At 36.0% G+C, this 20,844-nt stretch overlaps 1 protein-coding gene across 1 annotated transcript in view; it reads right to left on the minus strand.

Annotated features, from left to right (window-relative positions):
* The window catches only part of CCSER1 (coiled-coil serine rich protein 1), a 1,128,290-nt gene that overhangs the window by 335,529 nt on the left and 771,917 nt on the right, over nt 1–20,844 (minus strand). The gene's annotated exons all lie outside the window — the stretch shown is intronic.

The following is a 20,844-nucleotide window of genomic DNA, read 5'->3' on the forward strand; positions in this document are numbered from 1 at the left end:
TTATTCCTAAAGAAGGTATCATTTACATCTTGTAGATCTTGGGCAACTGAGTTCGGGGCCACGATACCTGACAACATTTGTTATTGTCCACAAAGACCTGAGGCAAGCCCCTCCCCATGTTCTTCATCGTCAAAACTACTGCTTCTACTCCCAGAAACCACAGTGTTTCCAACCTTCATCTCTAAAAGGCTTGCACTCGCACACTGTTGGTGCTGATTACAGCTAAGAAAGCATATACAGCTAAATGAGGCTAACCCAGAAGCAAAACAGAAGCAATTATCTGACGACACCTCATATCCCATACAAACGAAATTCAAAAAAGATACTGAAAAAATCAGAAACCTCAGAAATAAAAAGTATATTGAGTGAAATCAAAAGTATGCAACAGAGTTCCAACATGATAGTTAGGTATAAATACCACTGGATGAATGACACTCAGAAGTAACAATCAGAAATAAATAAAATATATATTAGCAAAGAATAAAGTTTACAAAATGTGTGAGACATGAGTATATGGAAAAGTTGCATTTTGAGTAGACTTGAAGGAGAAGAGAAAGAAATTGCCATTCGAAATCGAACTAATTTACTAGCTAGAAACTTCTCAAGCCTTTAAAGGAACATGGATATACACAGCCAGGTATTGAGCCAACAAGATTCAACCACAAAGGATGTGTTCCAAGTCAAATTACACAAAGCCAGCCAAAAAACAAAGAGAGATCCTAAAACCATAAAAAGAAAAGAGCCAAATAAAATACAGGAAACACAAATTACACTAAACACAAATATCTCAGAATAAAACTTACACTTCAGAAATACTAGGATAATATATTGAAAGGCTTGCAAGAGTGAGGGAAAAAAAACAACTGGTTATACTATATCCTGCAGAGATATCCATAGAAAATAGTAATTTCCATATACACAAAAATTGAGGAGCTCCATCAATACCATGGGTCAGCCTCTTCGCCCGGATTCCTGCTAAAGCAGACCTTGTAGATAGCAGTGATGAGCTGCTGTCACTTCTGTTTAAGACCTGCACTGCATGCCTACCTGACTTCCCCTCAGCCCAGCCTGCCTGCTATTTGCGTTTGGGGCATGAACCCATGGATAGGACACATATTTTCCATTCCCACCACCATCACTTTCTTGGTCTCTCTCTTATGCCATTTCTCTCTTTTTTCCCCACTTCTCTTTCTGTTTATCTCCCACCTTTTCTCCCTTTCCGAATCCTGTTCTTTCTCTCTCTCTATTTTTCCTTTCTTTGCCTGCCACAGATAAACAAATCATAAACTTTACAAAAGTAAGTAAATGGATGTGTATAGCAAAAATATATAATTAGATGGATATGTATAGCAGTAAATATAAACATCACAAAGGATAAGTTTAAATAATCTAAACATGTAACTTAAAGCCTTAGAGAAACAAGAAAAAAAAACTAAATCCACATTGGTATAAGAATAATTATACATGGTATATATTTCATTTGATAAGAACACATTATAGACATTAGATTCTTTTTTTGCTCAGACTGCCTGCATTGCTTCCAAAAATAATTTCAAACAAAATATCTACAATGCTTTCAAAATATAATGACAAAAATATAGAGAAATGCACTGTGATACTAGTAAATATTTGAGACTTATATCATAGCATTTTCAGGTAATATAACTTAATTATATATAGTATACGACAATATAAAGCAGAATAGTTATGTGAGTAAGAGAGAAAAGACAGATGGTCATGGGGCCAAGATTGACAGAAAATACAAGTAACATGAGTGAGAAAATCAAGTCACCAAAAGAAATAGTTAGGATGGATGAGGACTTATTCATGTATAAAACAATTTCCTTTTTTTATTAGACACAGTAGGGAGTATAATGAAATTTAGGTGTAATTTGGAGAGTTTATAAGTTCAACTTGGAAGATGAAGTGAATGCTGCTGATTTAAACTTAAAGTGTTTGTTTAAATAGGAAGTGAATGTTCTTGCTCCTAAAACATTAATTTGATTTTAAAAATAAGCCATTTGAAATTTGTTTATAATAGAAATGTTTTCTCCAAATCTATTCACAGATGGTCTGATAATTGTTTATTCTTTGAAATTTAATTTAAGTATCTTTGATACAGCTATATTGTTCTATAACGGTAGCCCTTTCTTTATACTGGTGTGCTCTGTATTGTTCTTATTTTTGCTTTTTTAAAAATATATTTTTTATTCTGCATGAATGTAACCTTATATCACAGAGAACATATAGTAATTATTCTCAGGGGATTGGCTTATTTCACTGAGAATAATGGTCATGCAAAATACAAAACAGATACACAAGCAAATATGTATACACGTACACATGAACTGTATAATGGAGACTAGCAGACCAGGAAGTGAAGACATGTTACTCTGAATAAAAGGAGAACTCCCAGATGAAACTATTAAATATACCTTGACAATATGATACTAGATTTTCTACCACTGCCGATACCTACAATGCCATAGTACACCTAAACAACAAACTCCTGGAATTGTGAATGTTGCTAAAAACAAAACAAACAAAGAAAAAACACTAGACTATCGTAAAACTATGGATGGAAGGGAGAACGAGGAGGGAAGGGAAAGAGATGCAGGGGCGAATCCCTCTATCTGCAAAACTGTATCATGGAAAATAAGAATATATTTTTTTAAAGATTTCCTTTATTCACTTGAAAGGCCAAGTTATAGAGAGAGGAAGAGACAGAAATAGAGTTACAGGTGATCTCTTCATTTTCATGTGAACATAAATTTTGGTATAAATTCGAAGTTAAGAAGATTAGATGCAAAGGGACTTACAAAACGTAATGCACGGCCAATAGAACATGTGATGGAATCATTATGATCACGTGAAAATCAAGATACCACCTTATGACTTTTTCAGGATTAGTTGGTTATCTAACATTACTCAAATTTCCTCCTTTAGGAATATGGGACTCAGGATTCATGTAAGAATTGGGAATTATATCAGTGATCATTCCCTAATTTTTTAAAAAATCTTTTAGTGAATGCTCACTAAATTTTCTCAATAAAGAACATGAAGTTTTACTTGCTTTCTTTGAGAACTACTGATTACAGAAGTGGATGCTTAAAATTAATGCAGCAAATAAGATAGAATGAGGGTAAGAGATGCAGAGATGTGGAGATGCAACAATTTTTTTTTCTGAAGAGTTAGACTCATTTAATCTGAGATTCAAACATATCTCAATACCTTCTTTTTTTAAAAGATTTATTTATTTTTATTACAAAGTCAGATACACAGAGAGGAGGAGAGACAGAGAGGAAGATCTTCTGTCCTCTGATTCACTCCCCAAGTGACCACAACAGCCAGTGCTGTGCCAATCCAAAGCCGGGAACCAGAAACCTCTTCTGGGTCTCCCATGCGGGTGCAGGTTCCCAAAGCTTTGGGCCGTCCTCGACTGCTTTCCCAGGCCACAAGCAGGGAGCTGGATGGGAAGTGGAGCTGCCAGGATTAGAACTGGTGCCCATATGGGATCCCGACGCATTCAAGGCGAGGACTTTAGCCGCTAGGCCACGCCACCGGGCCCTCTCAATACCTTCTTAAACGAAATAATAAACATGAAGGTTTTTCTTTCAGTCTGACTTTCTATATCCTAAGTACTAACAAATTATTCTACTTAGAATCCTCAATGTTGTCCATGCTTATCTATCTGAAGCAAATCACAAAGCTTGGTGCAAACTCTGGGCCATTCAGAACCTGGCCTCAGTGTGACTATTCTCATGTGACCACTTTCCCTGAGCCTGTCACCACAGACAGCTTAGGAATCGTATACATGGGCATTTCCTTTTTCTGTGTCTTTTGTACTTTAACCTGAGCAAACAACACCTGGCACCTGGCTTGACTCTCAAATCAATCCTCACTTGGTCCTAAGGATTTGAACAAATCATCCATTCTGGGTTTTGTTTTGTAAATATTGAAATAAAATTGCTTTATCTATTATATTAGCAAACACAACATGCTTGTACCTAGTATCTCTCCAATCATATCACTATGGTATAAATCCTTTTTTGTGGATTAGGGACATTTTAGATAAAACATACAGGTTCACCTCTGTCTCTCTTTAGAAAATATATGAATCATTTCTTTGCAAAGATGGAGACAGTGGAGTTGAATCTGATCACCACTTGATGAAAGTCCCAAGGACTATAAAAGGATGCCATGAATTTGCTTTGGTTTCCTTTGGTGGTTTTACTGACACTGCAGGCATAACGGTTATAGGCAGAATCTGAACAAACAGATGCTGGAGTTGGCATGTGAAAGTGGGCAGAAGCAAAATTACAAGGAAGTTGCCAATGAAGAGGGTGGCATTCTCAGAGCAGAACCTCTTGACAGCATGGCAGAGGCCCATGGTGATGTGCAGAGAGCAATAGCTGGACTAACAGGATCAGACTCTTGGCCAAACAATTTTATTCGCCAGGTCGAGTGTTAAGTGCCCTATTATGGCAGAGCCCTTGCAAAAAGCCTGGGAATCCAAAAACGTTAGTGCAATAGAAATGTGAACATGTTTGCTAAGATGACCTATTTGTGCAGAAGCCAATACCACTTTTGCTATAACATCTGTATTCTTATTGCATCTGTAACAATGCCTAAATCTATCATGCATACAGTAACAATTAGCTTGACTTAACTAAATTACTTTGTCTAATTCTTTCATCAATTATGACTGATCCCTCTATCCTCGATGGCTTCTCTGGAAGCTTTACAAAATAAATGCAATTATAAACATTGAATGAAGAAACTCAGGGTGATTCCCTTTTTTTCGAGGAGCAAAAGTAAAAGATATCAAAGTTGGGAAGAAAGAGCTAGAACATTCAAAATCTCCAATACCTACTTCTAAGAAAATATCATACGGTAAATGCAAATTTGCACCTTAACACTTTGCTGTCAAGAGAAATTGATCGCGACATGAATGATAACACTGAACGCACAGCCTCTCTGAGGAAATGCACCTGCTGCAGAATGATAAACAAGAGGCGGCAAATATTTGGCTCCTGGTCTCTACAGTTACGGGAACCTGTTTTGAAATAAAAGGAGCAGTCGCCTGAACAGAACTGACTAAATTCTTATTTTTCAGGATCCGTCAATTCTGCCTCACATATTGCTTGGACTTATGTCATACATGTGGTGCCGTATATAATTTGTGAGGAGAACCTCTGGGACTTTTCAATTATCTGCAGATTCAAATTCCAGAGTGCCATACCTGTTTAGCCAATGCTATCTCTCTGACTGTACTTTTCATAAGATGATACTTGATTCTGTTTGTTGCTATCCTGGGGATGATGAGTGAGGCAGGGCCTGAGTCAATTACAAAGGTCTTTTTTTTTCAAACTGGGGAGGAATCATCTTTATCATAAGGCATTTTTATCGCAGCTTCCATAACTCGATCTGCATCCTCAGCGACATTAAATTTTCAGCTCTCAAAACATGTCTTGTAGACTTCACACTTCTGCAAATGGGCATTATCTTTTCAAGCAAACTTTTTATTTAACTACCAGTATTTATATCAGTGTTTTGCTGTTAAGTACATAGTACTACAAAGTTAACAAATAAAGCATATAATCATCCCAAACTTGCAACAGAATTGTTGCTCTTACCTCAATTGATTCAGCATTTCTTCAATAAAATTCTCATGAAAACACCATCTCATCTTGTCTATTATTTACCAAAATAACACATGAAACATATTTAAATAATTTATATCCTGAGCTTGTAAATTACACCTCTCTCTTATCAAACTTAATGGCATGCTTTCATTTTATTGCATTCCTGCAATTTTCTCCAAGTTTTCTTTTTAATTTGTTTAAAGATTTAGTTTGCTTTTTATTGGAAAGTCAGATATATAGACAGGAGGAGAGACAGAGAGGAAGATCTTCCCTCCACTGATTCAGTCCCCACGCGGCCACAACGGCCGGAGCTGCACTGATCCAAAGGCAGTAAACAGGAGCTTTCTCTGGATCTCCTACATGGAGCAGGGGCCCAAGACTTTGGTCTGTCTGCAACTGCTTTCCCAGACCACAAGCAGGGAGTTGGCTGGGAAGTGGTGGGCCATCGGGATTAGAACCGGCACCCATATGGGATGCCAGCATGTGCAAAGAGAGTACATTACCCGCTAGGCTACTGTGCTGGGCCCTCTCCAAATTTTCTTTTAAAGTTATTTAAGTTGTTTTATGGCAAACAAACTACTAGGAAGTTTTTGGTAACTTAATGTACATGTTGACATTTATTTAGAAATTCTTGTCATTGCAAAAGGACAAAATTATGTTACCATCTTATACTATACACATGAACAGACAAATGGAGAAATAGGAAAGATGCAAAAGAAAAAAAATCTTCGAATCGTGTACAAAGAATCTTGAGTATTAAGGTTATGACTTATTTCCTCTTCTAACTGCAGGTGTCCTTGCGTAAATAAAATAGGAAAATAGAAAGTAGTAACATACTATTCAGAGAATTCACAGATATCTTCTACTCAGCTTGATTTTTTCATTCATTTAACTTATAATGTACATTTTCTAAACAAATTCTGGTGAATTTAAATAATTTTTACTATTAAAAGTAGTGAGTTTAAGACATTTTACATACAAAATTATTTTAAACTAGAGCAATACGTATAATGTCAATCTAACATATCAATAGCATCTTTCTTCTATGAACACAATAAATCGATACGTATCAAGTGCTTTATGTTGCAATTTTCTCTTGTCTACAGCCATACCACCCTGGACATGCCCACTCTCATCTGTTCTCAAAAGCTAAGCAGGGTTAGGACTGGCTAGCTCCTGTAATATACTCTCAGTTTATTCGTTATTTAAAATTTAAACTAAACTACATTTGAAATGGAGAGGATACACATAGATATTATATATTGTATGTTCTAGGCCTACTCCCAGATATTCATTAGGTCTTTTGTGATTTATTGAACCTCTGAAATGGAAATAGGGTTTTTTTAAGATTTATTTATTTTTATTGGACAGTCAGATATACAGAGAGGAGGAGAGACAGAAAGGAAGATCTTCTGTCCACTGATTCACTTTCCAAGTGGCCACAATGGCCAGAGCTGAGCCAATCCCAAGCCAGGAGCCAAAAACTTCTCCCGGGTTTCCCACACAGATCTCATTGATTGCTTTCCCAGACCCCAAGCAGGGAGTTGCATGGGAAGCAGGGTTGCTGGGATTAGAATCGGTGCCTACATGGGATTCCAAAGTGTGCAAGGCGAGGACTTTAGCTGCTAGGCTATCGTTCTGGGCCTGGTGATAAGTTTCAAAAAGAGCTGATTCACATGTCTGAGATACGTAGACTCTCTTGCATAAATACGCAGTTTTCTTGTATAGTTATATACAAGAGTTTTCAGTTCTGAATGCATATACTATTGCTTTTATATTTTAGACATATTTGCAAACTACAAAATAAATCTATTCTGAGCGAATCCCTAGAGGAATGTTTCTATATATATCTATATACATCTCTCTCTGTGTATATATATATATATATATAATATAATATATAATTGAACTTTTCAATTATTGTGCATGTCATTTTTCTTAAGTTTAGTTGTTCTGTAAAGACACCTTGAAAGTTAGATGTATAAGAGATATCTTTTTAAAAAAATTATCCTGTAAAGCAAATGCAAGTGATTCCACTTTATGAACACAGATGTTCACATGCTCCTTATTTTTAACAAAGGGTGGCTATGGATTGCAAATGCTGGATAAATTCAGTATAATGCTTATAAAAGTGTCCCTCATACTAATAACATTAAAATTTATATAAGCTACATTTTCAGTAGGAATCATGCTAGATTTTACCAACAAATATCTACATATAAATTAATTCTAAAGAGAATTTATTCCCCGAATGTATAATATTATACATTATGGAATGCTAGTATTAAACAAATAATATATTTTTTGTAGCTCCTAATAGAACACAAGTTAAAATATGTTTGTCTACACCTACGATGTCATGATATATTTAAAAAGCAGAATGATGGACTTGTGACTGTTGCTGAAGCACTATACTATACCATATATACTACAATAGTGGGTCAAGAGGGGAGAATGAACAGGGAGGGTGGAAGGAGAAACCCCTGAGCCTACAGGACTTATCATGAAAAAGAAAAATATATATATATATATATAAAACTACATTATATACAACATACTATATTATATATTACATACTATACTATATATATATTACATATATACATTTTATAACTTGAGAAATAAATAGCTCTGAACTCCATGTAACAGCAGTGTTTATTAGAAATAAAACAGAATTAGGCTAAAGTCTAAAAACACTGTTGCTTTGTTCAAATAAACCATTCTTGGTAGACATTCTGCCTGGGGGTTTTCTTCACTTGTTGTGTATATATCCTCTGTGAGAATGCCTGGTTTGAGTTCAAGCCACTTTCCACTTCCTGCTGACTCACATCCTGGGAAGCAGCTAAGGACAGTTTTAATACTTGGATCCCCGCCTTCCATGTGGGATACCAGACTGATTCCAAGAACCTTACTTCAGCCAGGCATAACTCCTAGCAATATTCTAAGCAGTTGAAAGATCTCTGCATCTCTGCCTTTTAAATAAAATGAAAATAAATAAACCAAAAATTGTAAATATGTTTAACACTGGAAGTGGACCAAACTTTGATATCATAATATTTAAATCTATGTAGGAGAAAGACTCACTTCCAGGCCTGATGCTTAACCTCACGCAACACTTCCTGTTCTAGTTATCCAGCTGTACTAAAAACAACCAAGAACTCCCCTTCATACACATTAACAAATGTCTGTTTACACAGCAAGCATTGTTTCAGGTGCAGGAACATATTTCCTGTATTCAAAGTTTATCAGATTGTCAAAACAAGTTCAAGGAATAAGGACAAATGGATTGCACCTCAGGCAGAGATAATAGTAGCACATACTGTGGCATGCAGGTTTGAGATAACATGTACTCAGCTCACAAGATGAGTCTCACGTCAACATTTTTCAAATCAGGCACAGTGTTACAAGTCAGGAACTCAGGATTTCTTATGCTGTTTAGTATGTCTAGTTGCCTGAATGAGATACATTTCCTGTATTGACAGAGCTTATCAGATTGTCAAAACATGTTCATAGAACAAGGATAAATGGCTGGCACTTTCAGCAGAGATAATAGTAGCACACAGCAAGGCATCCAGGTTTGAGATATCATATATTCAGATCAGTAAGCCAAGTCTCACATCAACATTTTTCAAATCAGGCAGTTTTACAAATCAGTAACTCAGAATTTCCTATGCTGTTAAGTATGTTTAGTTGCATAGACATATCTCCCTTCTGAAGAGGATTAATGATGGTATCTGAAATGTTCCAAGACAATAATATTTGTTTTGTTCAAACATCCTCATAACAAAATCCACAGGAGTCATAAGAAAGACCAATGCCATCACACAAAGTAGTTCTATCATCGAACTTAATTTGCACTGGTGTGTTTTCCTCACAGTGAATTTGAGTTCTTTGTAATGGCATATAATTTGATAAACAAAAGCTCAGATAGCAGAAAATATCAAGGCAATGCCAGAACACTAGTTCCGAGTTTAATTAAATTAGGTTGATACTGTATCAGGGTAAGCTCCAAAGCACTGACTTCAATTTCATAAATACATAAATCTGTCTCGGCTACAAAAACAAAAATTTGAAGATACACTCAGTAAATTACCGTAGTGACAAAATAAAATACCAGAGTTTAAACTCCCTGAAACTAATAAAAAAATGTGAGAATGGGATCAAGAATATTGTGTAGTTACTGTGACATAAAACGTATTTGATACATTTTATTTGCAGGATAGGCAGGCAGACCATTGAGAGATGAAGCACCTCAGGCTCCATCCACATCAGACACCAGAGACTGCAAGATTATGAAATGCTTAGTGGGTGTAACAGTGAGACTAGCAATCTTGCCAGCTTCTCATCTTCCTTATTGCATCCTCTTAACAACTATAACATGAAAACTTTGAATACAAGGTATTTCAATATTGGGACTAAAAGATAACTTGATTTTGGTGCAAATAAGTTTTAAAACATTTTGTTTCTGGATGTAGGTTTAGATCTGTTATCCATTTAGATCTGATCTTAGTGTATGGTGAGAGATGTGGATCTATTTTTTTGTTTCTGCAGGCTATCAACCAGTTGTCCCAACAGCATTTATTGAACAGACCTTCCCATTTGCCTGGATTGTCGTTTGTCTTTTTGTCAAAGATTATTTGGCTGTATCTGTGTGGGTTTCCTTCTGGTGTTTCTATTCTGCTCCATTGATCTTCCTCTCTATCTTTGTGCCAGTACCACGCTGTTTTGATAACCACTGCCCTATAGTATGTCCAGAGGTCCGGAACTGTGATTCCCCCTGCTAACTTCCTGTTCTTCAGGATGGTTCTAGCTATCCGTGGTTTTTTGTGCTTCCAGATGAACTTTTGGATCATTGTTTCCAGTTCCATGAAGAATGTTTTGGGCAATTTGGTTGGGATTGCGTTGAATGTATATATTGCTTTTGGCAGTATAGACATTTTAATGATATTGATTTTACCTATCCAGGAGCATGGGATGTTACTCCATCTTTTGAGGTCTTGTTCAATCTCTTTTTTAAGTAGTTTGTAGTTTTCTTCGAATAAGTCTCCTTCCTTTTTTGTTTAGATTTATTCCCAGATATTTCATACTTTTCTCTGTTATTTTGAATGGTATCTTGCTGGTTAAGTCTTTTTCCATCTTGGGGCTGTTCGCATACACTATGGCTGTTGATTTTTGTTCATTAATTTTGTACCCTGCCACTCTACCAAACTCTCGTACAAGTTCTAGCAGTCTCTGTATTGAGTCTCTTGGCTCTTCTACATAAAGAATCATATCATCTGCATATAGTGAGAGTTTGACTTCTTCGTTTCCCATTTGGATTCCTCTTCAAACTTTTGGAAGAAAATGTTGGAAACACACTGGAACACTTAGGGGTAGGCCCTCACTTCCTAAAAAAGACTCCAAATGCAGTAGAAATCGAGACCAAAATAAACAATTGGGACCTCATCAAACTAAGAAGCTTCTGTACAGCTAGAGAAACAATCAACAAAGTAAAAAGGCAACCCACAGAATGGGAGAAGATCTTTGCACACGACATAGGTGATAGAGGGCTGATCTCCAGAATATACAAAGAGCTACAAAACAACCAAAATGTCAAAACAAACAAGCCACTCAAGAAATGGGCACGGGAAATGGGCAAACACTTCACAAAGGAACAAACCCAAATGGCAAATAAACATATGAAAAAATGCTCAAGTTCCCTGGCAATAAGGGAAATCCAAATTAAAACATCAATGAGGTACCACCTAACGCCAGTAAGACTGGCCCACATGAATAAAAGCACCAACAACACTTGTTGCCGAGGTTGCGGGGAAAAGGGATCCCTACTCCACTGCTGGTGGGGCTGCAGGCTGGTACAGCCTCTATGGAAATCAGTATGGAGAATATTCAAACAACTCAAATTCAACATACCGTATGATCCAGCAATAGCACTCCTAGGAATATATCCAGAACAATTGTTTTATGAGAAACCAACATGCACTCCTATGCTCATAGCAGCACAATCAGTAATTGCGAAAACATGGAAGCAACCAAAATGCCCATCAACAGAGGATTGGATAAGAAAGCTATGGTTCATCTACTCCATGGAATACTACTCAGCTATTAAAAAAAACAAAATGCAGTTCTTTGTGGCCAAATGGGCCAAACTGGAAACCATAATGCTAAGGGAAATGAGCCAATCACAAAAGGTTAAATACCACATGTTTGCCTTAATTTAAGATGATATGATGTTATGTATAACATGTTATGTTTTGAATGTTATATGTTGTGTATAAACTAAATTGAAGTATAGGTGAGGTGGTCACAGAAGGTGGCTGGGAACTCGCATTTACTTTCAACATGTTGGTTACTCATTACTATGTCATTTAATTCCATAATGATGTAAATTTTTGCTGATGGTATGATGGAGCTTTCAATTGACTGGGATAATACTCTGCTAGCTCTGTCTTCAGACCAGAGAGGGTATACCTAAGAAGACGTTGAACTTGACTGGACAATAAGATGCTGGACTCTATGTTTGGTGTATGCTTGCAATGGGGGAATCTCAACTGAACTTGAGCTGTGGTTATGCAACAAGGTGGAGGAATCCACCATGGTGGGAGGGTTTGGGGAGGGGTGGGAGAACCCAAGTATCTATGTAACTGTGTCACATAATACAATGTAATTAATGAAGTTAAATAATAAAAAAAAATTTTTGTTTTTTTTAACATATTTTTATTTTGAGTTTCGAATTATGTGGTACAATTTCATATAGGCTGGGATTCCCCCCAAACTCCCACCCCCGGCAGATTTTCCCCATTTTACTACAATGGTGTAGTCCTTCATAAGGAATCATAATTCTATCAGTCTCTTATTTAAGTGTACCCCGACACTGTTGGTACAGACAATGTCAGACAGTCCAGCATCCCATTGTCTACACATGTCCAACAGCTTCATTGGGAAGCCATCTTTCGTCTGGAAGCAAGAATGCATGTTCCATTATACCCCCACATCTCTATATGATAGACCCCAGTACTCCATCACTATACATTTCCATAATTGAGAAGCCATGAAACAAGGTCAACAACGTATGAGTTAGAACAGCCATTTGTAATTGCCTGAATAACTACAAAGATAATAATCTGATGCTTTGTAAAATAACTTTCTATGTCCATTAGTAAAACTACTGTATTCACGTCAAAATTCTGATTCCTTGATAAGCATTTATGTTGGAACAAAGAATTAAAATGTCTTTAAATTATGTATTCATTATTTTGCATATTTTAAAAACATGAACAGTTCCTTGAATGAAAACTGTTTCCAAGTCACTACACTGTAATTGATCTAACTAATCAAACTGCAGAGCAATGAGAGAAAAGATGAAATATTTAATGAAAACTAGGCTATCTAAAATAAAATCAATTTGTTCATAAAGTTCATGGCTATGTCCCTTCAAGCAGATATAAAATAGCTGAAATGAAATATACTGTTTTAATAAAAACCATATCTGCCAACAAACAACCAGGTTGTATAATACTTTCCAATTGCCATTTTATCACACTCTATTCAGTATGTATTCAATGGAATGTAACTTTTCTGAGCATTTGACCAGGGCCCAGAATGTTTCTGTTCATGTATGGAAGCAATCATCTGAAGTAATACAGTCCTTCAGAATCCAAAATTGTCCTTTTTTGAGCTGTTCATTGACACCACAGCCTTCCTTTACCAGATGATATTTCTCACATGCCCACATCACACCCTTTGCAGGGGAATTATGGACTTTCAGCAGAAGCAGGCATGCGGTCAGCTCCTCATCTGATTTGTGTAATTTCCTAACAAGTTAACTCAGGGCAGGACATAGAAAAATATTCAAATGTGACTCTATGTTTGGATGGAGGAAGCAAAAAATCTCATGCAAAGGAATAGGATCCATATTTATAGTGATGGGCTACGGTTATCTCTTGCCTTAAATCTCTGTTTGATAGGTTTTATATTTCTAGTTTGGATTACATCACTTAGAAAATAATAATATTTTAAGAGTAATGTTTCAGATATTATATTTGAAATTTGCATATCATTTCTCAAGTACTTTTTTGCAGCAACAAAATAAATTCAAAGTGAAAGAACAATATTGCCAATGTGCTGAAATTATCTATGAATTGCATAACCCCAAATAAATGCTGTTTGTTGAGCATAATAAACAAGTTTTCTCAACATTATACTTAGTGATCTGATCAAAAATTATTTCAATATCTACAAGATGTAATATTGGCAGAAATGAACCTAGGATTCACATATAATACTGAGGGATAGTTTTCTACATATTATTAATTCTTTATATAAACTTTGAGCCATCAGGGCTCACTTGTTTATAATAACATTTAAAGATATACTTACATATTTTCCTAAATTAAAATATCACTCAGAATCCAAATTCCATTTCAATCACCAAAACAAAGTTTTTCAAGTCAAAAAATAAGACTTTTTTTGGGAGGGAGAGGGAAGAAACAGAACGTACAAATTGTTTCTTCTTCATTTGCTCTGAAAAAAGTGAGAATCTTCTACCCAAAAACAATTTGTTATACACAAAATGTACTGTATACAACAATTTGTTATATATGAAATGTATATTTAAATGGGTTCTGAGTACTAATGGGCTTAGGAATTATCTGTTTTTAAGTGTCCATATTAATCAAATAGGAATTACTTAAGTAGACTAGATTTTATAAACATTTTCTTAAAGCTAAAAAAAGCTATATTGCTAGCATACATCATTAAAAAAATACATTTTTTTTTTTTACAGGTAAAGGGTTGCAGTGGACACTTCGTTCATGGTTAGGACCCTGCTGAGGACACCCTCCCACCAAAGTGCCTGTTTGATTTCATGCTGTTTTCACTGCAGCTTTCCGCCAGTGTGTAGTCTGGAGGCAGCGGGTAATGGCACAAAACCCTGTCACCTACACAGGAAATTCCCTTCAAGTTCTGGTTCCTGGCCCCGGGCCTGACTGTGCAGCATTCAGGAAACCAACCAGCAGGGGGAGATCTTGGTCTCCCTCCGCACTTCATTTGACCTTTTAAATAAGTAAAATATCTTCTTTTTCTCTTAAATACAAGAAAGGCTCTTCTTCTTTGAAATAAAGTATTTGTTAGTGTAGAGTCATCTGAAAATGTAAAAATAACCAAGCAGGCATGGGCACCAAACTCACACTTGTGACTAGTTACTAAAAGTAAATGCATATTTGATAAACCTGAAAAAGAGATTTTTCACTAAATTAAGAGGCCTAGGACATAACTCAAGTAAAATATTTTTGCTTTATACATATACTGTGTTACCTGCCATTAAAACAACAAAACTAATGTCAGTATATTTTATGATAAAAGGAGAAAAAATGAAATATTTTCCTTTAGTTAACTTCATGGTAGACTGCTGGAAAAGTGTCAGAAATTTGACAATCTTTGATTTGGATTTATATTACAGTAATATTAGTATTCAGAAATATTGGCTAGGAACAAAAATGATTCATTTTTTCATTATTATTTTGCTATCATGAAATCAATCATCAAATTGGTAATAGTAAAATAGGTTACAAGAAATAGTTTCTATTCCCGAGCTAGATGATAAAGTGATACGACATAGGAGAAAAGATTCCAAGTCCTACTAGAAGGACAAAAGGCTTGAACCAACTTGCTTTACAATATGTATGTAACATTGACTTTGGGAAGATGAAATCTCAAACTGAAACTATCAAAATACTTCTATAAAAGCATCCATTTTTGCATAACCTAATTCCAAGGCAGATTAAAAGAGAGAAAACAGGGCATTAGAGGAACCAAAGAGAAGGAAAGAGAGGTTTATCAACTCAAACTCAGTGAGAATAGGTATTTTGAAATACTCATTCCTTTCTCTGCAAGATGACTCCTAAACCACATCTTGAAACATTTCCCTGATTCCAACGGACTTTGTAGTTGTTTGATTCTGGCTGCTATTTTTGCTGTGATTTGGGCTTCTCCTTGTGCTCAGCCAGGTCCCACCCACAGAGCTGTGTTTATTTTACTCTAACCTTGACACTGTCCCTTTCCCTCCAGGCCTCAGTCCAAGAAGACATTTAGGATTGCTGTCAAATGTTTGTCTCCTTAACATGCATTCTTTTCATGAACTCAGCAGTGGATATTTTCACAGATATCACAAATTTTTACAAATACTCACAAATAAGTGTTTTAAAGATTAGAGAAAGAAAGCAGCTGAGAGAGATGCAGGAAAGCTGGGAAGAGTGGAGGGAAGGAGAAAAAGAAGTCATTGGTCAAAAAAAAAGTCTTTGGTCCACTGGTTTATTCCCTGAATAGCCTCAACATCTAGGATTGGCTCAGGCTGAAGTCAGGAATGAGGACTCTGTCCTGGTCTCCCAAAAGTGCAGAGGGGCTCAACCACTCGGGCCACCCCCAGGATGCCTTAGCAGGGAACTGGATGGAAATAGAGCACTGTTAGATGGATGCCACCACTGAACGTGCATAAGAAATCACTGAGCCACTGCCTCAGGAACTTTCACAAAAGTTTGTAACTAAATTTTTACCTCACACTATAGGTCTCCTCTGGGTTCGTTGCACTTTTCTTTGTCACAGAGGGAGCACCTTCTTTCAGACTTAACACTTCGTGATTATGCTTGTTCTTCTCCTTCACATTATATAGAGTTACTCTCTTAAATGTGTCAAATCATCCTTATTAAATCTGTCCTCTCAGTCTTTCAGGTTCTAACATCTTAAAGTAGATAAGTATACAGTAGAACTTTGTCTCTGAAGCCTGTCTCATATAATTAAAAAACAGCTTCATTTTCCTCCAGCTATACATTGGTGAGATATCATGTTCTACAGTTCCTCCAAGGCTATAATATGGTCCTTGTTTATGCCAAGAACTTAACATGGAGTTAACAGACAAAAATCGACCATAGATCCTTGAATGTGATATTAAAAATACCATTAGGAAAACTTATTACAAGATATTAAAATCCTCTAAATACACTTTAGAGGAGTTACTATACCTATATTAAAATCAATTCCATATATTAAAATTTAAACTGATTTATATACTATGCATGTTTTGTATAACTTGTATTATCTTGCATAATTTGGAAGTGAGCCTGGATTATCTATAAAACTCCAAAATAGCTCTTATTGTTGTTGTTTTCTCTTGTTTTAAAGATATACTTATTTTTACTGGAAAGTCAGATATGCAGAAAGGAGGAGAGACAGAGAGGAAGATCTTCTGTCCGCTGATTCACTCCCCAAGTGGCCACAATGGCCAGAGCTGTGCCAATCTGAAGCCAAGTGCTTCTTTTGGGACTCCCATGCAGGTGCAAAGGCTTTGTGCCATCCTCAACTGCTTTCTCAGGCCACAAGCAGGAAGCTGGATGGGAAGTGGAGCAGCTGGCACATGAACTGGTGCCCATATGGGATACCAGAAGATGCAAGGCGAGGACTTTAACCACTAGGCTATCATGCTGGGCCCTCCATAGTTTGAAACTGATCATTTTTCTAAAGTGTCACAATCCATGATAAATCTACCCATCTAATTTATTTCATCCACGTATCAACTAAATTATTTTTCAAAATGTATTATCAACACATATTAATACATCAAGCACATGTAATATATATCATGCCTTAATAATAATTGTACCCATAGGTACACCTACTCATATATATCATATGCTTACCTAAATACATTTTAAGTTGCATTAACATAGTGCAACTTGCATTAATCCAATGATTCCTATACACTTTGAACACAGTCCTATAAATCCACTATGGATATGTATATATTTGTAAGTGTATATTTTTTGTTTACCAGTGCAAATAACTTTTTAGCCTGTATCTAAAGTTAATTCCAGTTTGAAAACTGACTTAATAAACAGTATATTTTATTAGAATAGTATACTGTGAAACCACAAATGAACTATTATTTTATGCTCCTTTTAACATCTCAATGAAATGTTTGCAAAACTATGTGAATTCTGTAAAGATGAAGATTAATAATATTGTTTATATAATATCCAAAATGTTTCAGAAATATAATGCAATCCCCATTAAAATATTGACATTTTTCGAAGAACTAAAAAAAATAGAAAGAAATCCTAAAGTTCCTATAGAAATATGAGGACCATGGACAAAACAAAGAATAATGAGGGACAGGAGCTATGCTATGTCATCTCAATATCAGATTTCAACTCATAACATAGAACTACTATAAACGAAACAGTACGATCCTGCCATAAGCAAAGACATAGGGAACAGAATCAAAATCATAGCAACAAATTCACAAATCATATCCAAATTACCATTGACAAATTGAAAAGAAAAATATCCTGGAAAAGATACAGTCTCTAATCAATGGTGCTTAGGAAGCTAGATGATGGACTCAGCATGGTGGCCTATTGGCTAAAGTCCTCACCTTGCATGCACTGGCATCCCATATGGGCACTGGTTTGAATTCGAGTCGCTCTGCTTTACATCCAGCTCCCTGCTTGTGGCTGGGTAAAGCAATTCAGGTTGGCTGTTGATGGATGCCATCAACAGCTGAATGAATAGATATACACAACACAGTGTTAGTCTAATGTAAAAAAAAAATGAAATCATGACATTTGCATCAACCTGGATGGAGCTTGAGGTGATTACGCTAAGTGAAATAGACAAGGTACAGATACAGAAAGACAAAAACTGCAAATACAGTATGCTTCTCTTGTAGGCAGAAGGTAATACATATTTAATATACATATATATCATTCGTGTAATTTTAAAATCCCACTTATATCTTGGATCAATGTTTAAAATAGTGGGCTGGAAAGAGGTCAGCTATGGGTACACACACATAGTAGCAGCACTGACAAGTTTCACTATCTACAACATAGCACAGTGAAGTGGCTAATGATATTATAAAACATCCCGTGTAGAGAGCTGGAAGGAAAAAGCTGGTAGGCTCTAGACATTCCCTTTTCTAAGGAGAAGGAAATGGAGGTCTGGTTGCCAAGTCAGCTCAGTTGAAACTGTATTTACACGTTGAACATTTTCCCTTTATCTCCTAAAAATATGCAACTACTATCTGCTCATCCAAAATTGTGCTTTGGGAGTGTTCTCAGAACCTGTCCATTTCAAATTCATGAGGACATGCTTCAATGTACCGTGGAAAGAGTTTTAATAACCTGAATCAAACAGTTAATAGGAAATAAGAAGCTAGGAGAAAAAAGATTGGAAGAACTACACCCATGGCTCTACATGGCTAATCTTTTTCTTTCCTTTGTTTCCCAATGAAGTTTAATCAATGTTTTCCTGAGGCCTTCTGCCAAGGCATAGCAGTAAGCATTTTCATCTCAACATACAGGATAAATGTACTATGGGAATAATTTAAGCAAAAAAGAACATCTGCCCCTTTTCATATATATGTATCAAAACTGCAGATTTTAAGTTCAATAACTCACCTATCCCCAATCTTTTTGAAAAGAAAATATAAGTCATCTTTTAAACACTGACTGGCACCTTCAGAAAAACCTAAAGCAGATTTTCATTACTTAGACCACCTGAGGAGGAAATGAGTGCATACTATTGAAGTTTCTAAGTTTGAGCAATTTACCTGAATTTTGCTTGAGAAAACACCTATCAGAGCTGTTGGAGAGAGTAGATCATAATGTTCACCTTCAAAATGACACAGACACACGCTACATTAAAGACGAAGTTACAAGTTAGATGTGGAAAGCAGCTGAAGAGTATAATCATGAACAAAAGAAAGCCATGTTCACATGCAGAAGGCAGTCTTTGAGGATATGTAAAAAAGGATGTTTATCAATAAAAGTTTCTATTTCTTTCAGTATATTACTTTTCTATGACCTAACACAGTCTAAAGGAAACCTGCAAATCAGTCTCTAAAACTAGATACAATTTCTTTCATGAACAGATAACTGCATAGAAGAGAGCTGCTTTATATTTATCATTTTCTCAAATGCACACTCACATATATACTGTAATTTCATGTATTTTTCCTTAATACACTACCAATGATAAGTTTATAATATCAAGGACATATCATTAAGAATATCAAACATTTACTCCAATGTTTTGCTGTTGAATACATAATAAAATTTTCAAAAAAAATGAATATCATATTACTTCAAATGTTTTTAGACATGCACCAGCATTGTGGTGTTGCACTTTAAGCTGTCATTTGAGGAACAGAGTCTCATCATCTAGTTCTGGTTTGAGACCTAGCCTATCCCTTTTTGATCAACACCTCTGCTAATTTTCCTGGTAAAGAAGTGGATGAAGGCCCAGGTTTGGGGGTTCACCCAGGTCACATGGGAGTCGCAGATGGAGTTCTAGGCACTTGTCTTCAGCCTGGCCCAGTTCCAGCCACTGCAACCATTTGCTTATTGAACCAATAATGGAAGTTTTCTCTCTCTCCTCTCTCTCTCTCTCTCTCTCTCTCTCTCTCTCTCTCTCTCTTTCTCTTTCTGTCTTAAAATAAAAATGCAAATGCATACATCTTTTTTAAAGTTTGTGAAAATTGAGAAGATCCTTATTTTAGTGCGCACCTTTTGCTTTTTTTTAAGATTCATTTTTATTTGAAAGATGGTTACACAGAGAGAAGAAGAGAGAGATCTTCCATCCACTGGTTCACTCCCCCAAATGACCACAATGGCTGGATTGGGCTAGTCTGAAGCTGAGAGCCAGGAGTTTTCTTTTGGGTCTCCCACACTGATGCAGGGTCTAAGGACATGGACAATTCTCCACTTCTTTTTCAGGCCACAAGCACTGAGCTGGATTGGAAGTGGAAGCAACCAGTGTTCAAACCAGCACACATGAGATGCCAACATCTCAGGTGGAGGCTTAACCTACTATACACCACACCAGTTCCAATCCATGCCTACTTTTTATTAACAAATATTTCCATAAATAATCTTGGACCCCTCACATAAAATAATGCTCAACAGATTTGGAGTCAATATCCTGAAACATCAAAGATGGCCATATTTAATTACTCAAGTAAAAGAGAAGCCATTGAATTTTCCTAGAAATTAATTAGGGATGATAAAAATCACAAATGACATTTTGAGTGATACTTACTGATGGAAAATAACAAAAGAGGATTAAGACTTATGAGTAGTAGCACCAGGATTTTTAAAATACAGCTAACACTACAATACTGATTATTTTAATATTTTTCTGTTTTAATGGT

Source organism: Ochotona princeps, chromosome 7 (assembly GCF_030435755.1).
Source record: "Ochotona princeps isolate mOchPri1 chromosome 7, mOchPri1.hap1, whole genome shotgun sequence".
Lineage (NCBI taxonomy): Eukaryota > Metazoa > Chordata > Mammalia > Lagomorpha > Ochotonidae > Ochotona > Ochotona princeps.